The sequence below is a fragment of the Hibiscus syriacus genome, unplaced genomic scaffold (assembly GCF_006381635.1).
Source record: "Hibiscus syriacus cultivar Baekdansim isolate YM2019G1 unplaced genomic scaffold, ASM638163v2 tig00112383_pilon, whole genome shotgun sequence".
Lineage (NCBI taxonomy): Eukaryota > Viridiplantae > Streptophyta > Magnoliopsida > Malvales > Malvaceae > Hibiscus > Hibiscus syriacus.
In genome coordinates, this window is record NW_024063319.1 from 2391583 (window position 1) to 2400904 (window position 9322).

Consider the following 9322-nt stretch of genomic DNA (forward strand, 5'->3'; position numbering starts at 1 on the left):
TCACAGCAACACCATCCCGAGCTCACCAACTACTGTTACTCACCATACCCTGCCACCAGCTGCCACATGAGATGGTTCCCTTCTCTGTCAACCAAACAAATTAGTAGTGAGCAGAAAATCAACAACAATATATATATTTTCTTTCTTTGCATGTAAGAGATGGGTGAAAAAACCCCCAAAAATCATATTGTAATGAGGGTCTCTCCCTTTTTTTGAACAAGCAATATAACTAAAAAAAAGAACTTTCAAAGGTATTAAACCATTTCAAAATTTTCATCTTTTTTTGTTTAATTCGAAGTGAAAAGATAGCAAAAAATAAAGAAAGATTTGAGCGTTTTACCTGAGTTGTTTAGCCTTCACCGGAGTCGAGCCCTGTCGTCGGAGCAAAGGGACACCAAAGGTCGAGTCCTGTTTTAGGGTGTTTGGGTTTTGTTTTTGCTATTTTCAGCTTCGATTTGGGTTTAGGTAGATAGATCGAAGGATGTAGGTTAGATTGAGTTAACTTTTGGCCTTCTTAGCCACCGCATATGGTGGCCGGATGCTTGAACCGACAATGGTTTAGTGGCCACCAGTGGAGAGGAAGAGTTGAAGAAAATTATAAAAGGGAAGTTTTTTTATAAAAAAAATTAGGTTAAAAATGAATGAAACAAAAAAAGGAAGTTTAAATATAAGGACTTTAGGGGTCATTTGCGTTCGTACCCCTGAAATTTAACCGTGTATTTGTATCTTGGTAACTAGTTTAGACCATTTTGATTTTATTTCAAATTTGCAGGTCATGTTTGTGTTGTTGTTCCATTTTTATTCTCATAGGTGATTATTAAGGTTTTAAAAAATGATAAATATTCTTTTAGTCCCCCAAGTGTTGCCGTGTTTTTCCATTTTAGTCACCAAATTTTTTATTTTGATTTTCGCATATTAATTTCATTCTTTTACATTATGGTCACTTGTTTATATTTTATTTATTTTAATTTTGATGTGATGATTTTGTTTATTTATATTTTTGACCCTTTTATTTATTTTATTTTGATACATTGTTTTGCTTATTTACAATATGGTCACTTGTTATGCTTCTTTCTTTATTTCGAATAAACTACTAACTTTTATTTTATTGCATATTAACCACTGTTATATTTGTTTATTTATTTCTATTATTCGAATTGACCTTGTGATTACCCGATCTAGGGTATGATCTACATTATTATGGTCCGAACTCTATTAACATCTAATCGCTAACTTGTTATTTATTTTTTATGTTTGAACCATAGTACGACCTTATGACAAGCCGCCCCGGGGTCGACTCGCATTATTTACGGTCCGGGTTAAATATTAAAAATTAACACTAACATTTTATTTTTATTTCTATTTTATTTTTGTTATTTAATTTTATGCACATTTAATTTTCTACCTTTTACTTTTTATCTATTTAATGTTAGTCTTTTAAATTCGTAACTTTAATTTTTTGTCTTTTTATTTTTTGCTTTATTTTTCAGTACTATAATTTTATTCCTTTAATTATTGTGCTTTATTTTTTGTTTATTATATTCTAGTCCCATGAATAAAGAGAGAGCATTCTTTTATATAAAAGAAATCGATGAGATAGCATTTCTAGTAGTTGGAGTGCAAATCCCGTGGTCTATTCTCAAAGTATGGAATGCTCTTTATTAAATAATTGGAAACAAATTAATCAATGTTAAATAAATTGATCACAATTTAATTTTCTATTCGAATTTTAATTTCCACTATTAAGACAATGTATAAGCGACTAGGTACCAATTTTGGGCGCAGTGGGGTGCTTACCCTTCCCCTACGCGTAATTGACTCCCGAACCTAAAATGAATCTTTGACAATCGCAGATCAGTTTTTTGTCTTAAAAATGATTTTTCTTAAAATTGATTAAAATACGTTTTTAGGTGTTCGATCTACTAAACCCAAAGGTTGATGGCGACTCCAAATCAATTTAATCAAAATAAACATAAAAATTCAAATTTTCCAAATAAGTCGTAAATTTGAGGTTTTCCTCGAAAACTTATTCGTTCGTCAAAAAAGACGTTACAGCTTGACGACTCCACTGGGGAAACTTTAGAGAGTCAGGCTGTTAGTTGCTTTTATATTGTAGTAGTGGTGGAAATTATGAGTTCGAGTCTATAGTTAGCTTATGATCCTTTTATTGAAATTTTGGATTACTATACATTCTTTATGTAGATAATTGTACTAATGTTTAAATTTATGTTTTCAGCTTCACTGAAATTTCTCTTGAAAGTTTTTCTTTATTTTTGTTGTTTTAATTGGTTGAAGGTTTGTGTGTTCCTCCTCACACACTTAACATGTATTTCCAAGACATAAGCATTATACCCGAGCTTCGTCTTAGGTAAGTAAGGGTGAACGCTTTGCTCTCGTAAGAATTTATTCTTCGTATGAGCTTTAGCAAATAACCTTTAGGGTACACATATCTTATACATTCGTAGGGATTTATTCCTTGTATGGGTATAGGGAAGTGAATCCCCTCGAATTGAACTCAATTCGTTTAAACCTATGATGGTTGAGGATTGAGGGTTTGACAACCTAATCGGGCACTGACAACAAGGACAATTCGAGTATATTTCCCTGTTAGAATCGAAATCATACATATAGTGAACCATAGAATGGTCACCCTAGATAGAGATATGCAAAACCTTTGTCTATTAGTAGGCACTAAAATAAGTACACAAAGTAGGAACGACTCTAAACCTTTACATTTTGCTTTAAATTAATAAAATATATTTCTTTTGAAAACTGTGAATTAGATAACATACGATTAGGATCAATTTATTGAAAATAAAGCATGTCGGCTAGAAAGCTTGTATGGGTAGGATTACTATTTAATAAAAGCATGCTCAGGTACATACCATGATGGGGTAGGTATTATATTCATCTCTGAATATCACTTTTATATATATTAATTATCTTACCTGTACTAACTCATTTTTTACTAATTTTGTGTGTGCCATTTTTCATCATTTTTTGTATTGCATCATCATAACATAATGTGAAAGTGTTGATCTGTAAGGGGATATTTAAGTGAAAAATTTTACAATGAGAGATAAAAGTTTTCAATGAATCAGTCGCGTACACAGACATGCACCGAGGACTAAAAGAAGTTTAGAGAGTACAAGAAGGAAACTTGCTTGAATATTATGCCATATTCGAGACTAAAAAGATGATCCATTGATCCGAGAAGTAATCCAGTAGTCGAGTCTTACCTACGATCGTTTCATCGCTAATCACCAAGGAGTGACGCGTGACTTCAGTACCTCAAGGGCATTAATTGAGTTATGTTACAGAGCGTTTGAGGCGCATAATTTTCAAGGATGAAGCTCCAAGATGAAGCATCGACCTCTTTCAAACTCAACATATAGGTAAAATCATATATGTAAAAGGGATTATCTTATAACGTGAATACTTTTATCTTTGATGAAAATTGTTCCACGGTATTTGTCGTTGGGATCCATATTTTTTGTATCTATATTTGCATCTTTGCATTTCACACATGCATTTCATTTATTTAAGCATTTTCATATGCATCATTCATGAAAATGTGGGATTAATTCATGGAGAATTCATTGGCAGTGGTCCTAATCATGTGGCATGATGCAAGCAAAATTTGAAAAACTGAAGAAAGATCTGGAAAAGAATTTACAAAGGATTCAAACATATTAGGAAGTTCAGGGAATTCCACTGAGAATTGTGGGGCATTGAAGTGAAAGGTCCAGAATATGATTGATTCAGGGGGCATGGACGTTCAATGAATGATAGGGCATTCTGATGCTAATCAATAAGAGATCTTTGCCTCTACCATGAAGATTTCTTGCACTTGCATTAAGAGCATTGTTTTGTTTGAACTCGTTTTTTATTTCTTTAATATTTGCTTAAATATTTTTTAAATCTTTTGATGATTGAACTTATGTTACATTCTAAGGTTGTGAACAATTGAACGAGTTTTAATCTTGTAGTTCTTTGAATAACGAATAAATTATAGATTCTTTTAGTTCTTCAAGAATTATAGATTTTTGACATGTGACAAGATTAGACCTTTCTTATACCATCCAAAACCAAAATTAAGATCTCCCGATTCTTTACCCGGAATAATCCATGGTCACTACCAAAAGACCTTTGACATTACCTCTCTTTGAACTTTGAAATATTGCCTTTATCTTTTTTTAAGACATAAAAAGTCATACCCTTACCTTTCGTTGAGCCAATAAAGTCACACCATCATCTTCTTAGACACAAAACCAACATTTTTCTACCAATAAAACATGAAGGCATTGAGTACAAGATTTTCACTTGAACATGAATCTTTTTACAAGAAGAAACAATATGGGACATCTAGAATCAACTTCTTGAAGATGAGCCTAAACAATTGAGACATTATAGAAGCAGGAAAAAAAAGGAAATTAATTCAAAATAATTCTATTATGCATTAATTACATTGTTTTCATGTGAATAAAATTAATCCTGAAAAGCTATCCCCCCGGTGATACCTCTTCTGCGAGGACTTCCATTTATGGAATGATGAACAACTTTCTTTCATTATCCCTTGATAAAATGAGAACATATATATCCTGTGTTGTCCCCATTTGAGCATGAATTATATTTTCTTCAGATGCTTCTTGATGTTTTAAAATGAATTTTTAAAGAAGTTAAGCATATTTTTTAGGGTTTTCTTAATGTTTGCAAATGAGCTAAGCCTAATTTTTAGGGGTTCTTCATGATAATGGTAAACGAAAGTTTTTAAGAAACTAAGCTTGATTTTCATGGGTTTCTTGATGAATAAGTCCATTGGGCCATCAGTAAGTCTTTCGAGCATGATGCTTAAATCTTTCGGGTAATCTATAAGTCTTTCGAGCAAGATGATAAGTCCTTCAGACCTCCATAAGACCTTCAAGCTGGATGTTTTCACATGATTTTCGATTTCCAAAGTTTCTCATTTAAATATTTTCTAAAAATTGATTTTTAAAAGTAAGAAAACGAATTCCAAAATTTCTTACAAAGTAAGTCCTTCGGGCCATCAATAAGTCTTTCGATCATGATGCTTAAATTCTTCAGGTCATCTATAAGTCTTTCGAGCAAAATGATAAGTCTTTTGGGTCATCCATAAAACCTTCAGGCAGTATGTTTTAACATGATTTTCGAAAAATGAGAAAGTGATTTCCAAAGTTTCTCATTTAAATTTTTCAAAAATTGATTTCGCAAAATTGATTTTCCAAAGTTAGACCTTCGGGCCATCAATAAGTCTTTCGAGGATGATGCTTAAATCCTTCGGATCATCTATAAGTCTTCCGAGCAAGATGATAAGTCCTTCGGGCTATCCATAAGACCTTTGGGATAATGTTTTCACATGATTTTAAAAAAAAAATAAGAAAGCGATTTCCAAAGTTTCTCATTTAAATATTTTCTAAACAATTATTTTTGAAAAGTAAGAAAATGATTTCCAAAGTTTCTTACTTAGTAAGTACTTCGGGCCATCAGTAAGTTTTTCGAGCATGATGCTTAAATCCTTCGAGTCATCTATAAGTATTTCGAGCAAGATGATAAGTCCTTCGGGTCATCCATAAGACCTTTGGGCAAGATGTTTTCACATGGTTTTCGAAAAAAATGAGAAATCGATTTCCAAATTTTCTCATTTAAATATTTTTTAAAAATTGATTTTTGAAAAGTAAGAAAATGATTTCTAAAGTTTCTTACTTAGTAAGTAGTTTGGGTCATCAGTAAGTCTTTCAAGCATGATGCTTAAATCCTTTGGGTCATCTATAAGTATTTCGAGCAAGATGATAAGTCCTTCGGGCCATCCATAAGACTTTTGGGCAGGATGTTTTCACATGGTTTTCGGAAAAAATGAGAAAACGATTTCCAAAGTTTCTCATTTAAATCTTTTCTGAAAATTGATTTTTGAAAAGTAAGAAAATGATTTCCAAAGTTTCTTACTTAGTAAGTACTTCAGGCCATCAGTAAGTCTTTTGAGCATGATGCTTAAATCCTTCAGGTTATCTATAAGTATTTCGAGCAAGATGATAAGTCTTTCGGGACATCCATAAGACCTTTTGGGAAGGATGTTTTCACATATTTTCGAAAAATGAGAAAGCGATTTCCAAAGTTTCTCATTTAAATCTTTTATGAAAATTGATTTTTGAAAAGTAAGAAAATGATTTCCAAAGTTTCTTACTTAGTAAGTTGTCATAACCGTTTTTAGGTGGAACAATTATTTATTGTTTTAAAAATAGTTACGACTTTTAATTTTGGAAAATGGGTGATTTTGAATTAAATTAGATAAAATTGGATAGAGTCGCCATCAACCTTTGGGTTAGGTAGGTTGAATACCTAAAAGCGTCTTTTAAAAACAATTTTAAGAAAAATCATTTTTAAGACAAAATTTGGTCTGCGTTTACCAAATATTCGATTAAAACGGGTTCGGGAGTTGGTTACACGTGGGGAAGGATTAGCACCCCCACAGCGCCCAAAATTGGTACTGTGTCGCTTACACGTTGTCGTAATGGTAAAAATCATGAATCAAATATCAAGTTAAAATATGATCCATTTATTGAATATTGTCATTTCGTTAAAACGTCATATCAGATTATACTATTTCTATGAAGTGATACTTTCTACTCCCTGTTATACAAATACATGTTCTTAAAAATATTCAGATAAGTGATATTAAACATATTTGTAAGTAAAATGAGTACTTTGTTATTTTTCAAAAATATCAGTTATAAATAATACATACATGAGTATATGAAGCTCAAAATATGGTAAATAAATATATACATAATCATAAAAATGAGAATATATTATATATGTATATAACTACTCAATATGTAGAAAAACATATAAATGTTTAGTAATTATATATAATAAAAATGTATAAAATACATTACTATATACAAACTAGAAGACATTAATATATATATACTATAAGTCATATATATATATTCGAATATGCGTATATATGTAAAAAACACAAATGATAATATGGAAACTTTAAACAAGGTTACAAATAAAATTAATTACCCATAACAAAATCAATAAAAAAAATTCCAACGAATTATAGTTTATAACAAGAGGCAAAAGACCAAAATATAATTACACTGCAATTGAACATTACATGTGCTAAAGAACAGTATATAAGCAAGCTAAGTCCAACAGGAGCTTACATGGAAAGCAAAGCAAAGCAAAGACAAAGAATGAAGCATGAAACGAGATGGTTACTAATGGGTTCTTTTATTTTTTTTATTTTTCGGTGATTAAAAATGCTAAAGGATATTAATAATAACTTGTAATTCTAAATTACAAAATTAACAACAAATCAGGGTAATAATTAAATATCAAATAATATATATATACACTAACAATGAAAATAACTCACAAAACAATATTCTAGATTTAAATAAAATACACACCAGTAATTATAAAATGATCAAAATCAAATAATATAAAAAACTAAAATAAATTGACAAAAAAACTTACAATACTAAAACATGAATAAATTAAAGTAAGATAGTTAGATCTTAAATATAAGCATAATTATTCATATAAACAAGTAAGGACAAAATTAAAACTATCAATAACTAATAGGCTCAAAATGAAAATAATGAAAACTTCATTAATGACCAAATTAAAATAATACAAACCAAGAGGGTCTTAGCCAATGAATCTGCGTGAGAACCCTCTCCCTTCTTTCTTTTTTCTCCTCCCTGATCGATTTACAAGCCAACCTCCCCTCTAAATCTTTGTATCCCCTTCTCTCTGTTCGAGTCCCTTCAGTTTTAAGGCCCCCGAATGCATTCTTTCTTCTATGTTTTTCCTCCTTGATTTATGGTTGATTGAGCATGTTTTATTTTCGGTAGGATGCTGATGGGCTTAGGTAAAATTTAGGTGAGATTTTGTTTTTTCGTTTTTGACTTTTATTTTCGAGCAATATGATAAATCTTTCAGGCCATCCATAAGACCTTTTGGGCAGGATGTTTTCACATGTTTTTCAAAAAAATGAGAAAGCGATTTCCAAAGTTTCTCAAAAGTTTCTCATTTAAATCTTTTCTGAAAATTGATTTTTGAAAAGTAAGAAAATGATTTCCAAAGTTTCTTACTTAGTAAGTACTTCGGGACATCAGTAAGTCTTTCGAGCATGATGTTTAAATCCTTCGGGTCATCTATAAGTATTTCGAGCAATTCGGGCCATCCATAAGACCTTTTGGGCAGGATGTTTTCACATGTTTTTCAAAAAAAAATGAGAAAGCGATTTCCAAAGTTTCTCATTTAAATCTTTTCTAAAAATTGATTTTTGAAAAGTAAGAAAATGATTTCCAAAGTTTCTTAGTAAATCCTTTGGGCCATTAATAAGTCTTTCGAGCATGATGCTTAAATCCTTTAAGTCATCTATAAGTGTTTGGAGCAAGATGATAAGTCCTTCAGGCCATCCATAAGACCTTCGGGGCAGGATGTTTTCATATGGTGATAAAAAATGCTAAAATGAAAAAAAATGTAAAAAATAAAAGAAGTCAAAAAGAAAAAAAATAATAATAAATTCCTAGATGTGATAATTAATGGTACATGTATTCTTCTCAGGTTCGTCATTTGTGAGGATGGAGCGAGGCAGATGATAAGATCTTCAAACAGTCATATAGGCGATCCAGTAAATTATAAGATAAAAGGATGATTCGATATAGGGTCAAGGAAGAAAGCTAGTGTGAGATCAAGCTTGAAGAACTGGAGATGAAGACTCAACCAAGAGAACAAAGCAAATATGACATCATTTGCAGCAAGGACTTGACGATTCCACGTAAGGAGTTGGATCAATATCACCTTGGGTCAACTATCGCATATGGAGTTAGATCAGCATCATCACTCAGTTCGATTCCATCACAGAATGAGGTAGATTGACATTCCCAGCGAAGAGTTCATAGCTTGACAAGTAGAGACCACGATGAAAATTGAGTTTTGTGTGTCTTTGCTCTATTCCCGTTTCACTGCAATGAGTAAAGAGGGGCAACTGTAATCACCATTTTTATTCTACCTATATTATTATTATTATTATTATTATTATTATTATTATTATTATTTTTATTTTATTATTATTATTATTATTATTATTATTATTATTATTATTATTATATAAACAAACCAATAACCAAATACATATATTGCAAGCCCAAAATAAAACCCGAGCCCCTTTACAAAATAATACCCATACCCGAAATACACAAAACATGCCCCAACCTAAAGCCCAAACAGGCCCAAACCTAAAACCTAAACAGAACTCGACCTCGAGCTCAAATCAAACCTGGCT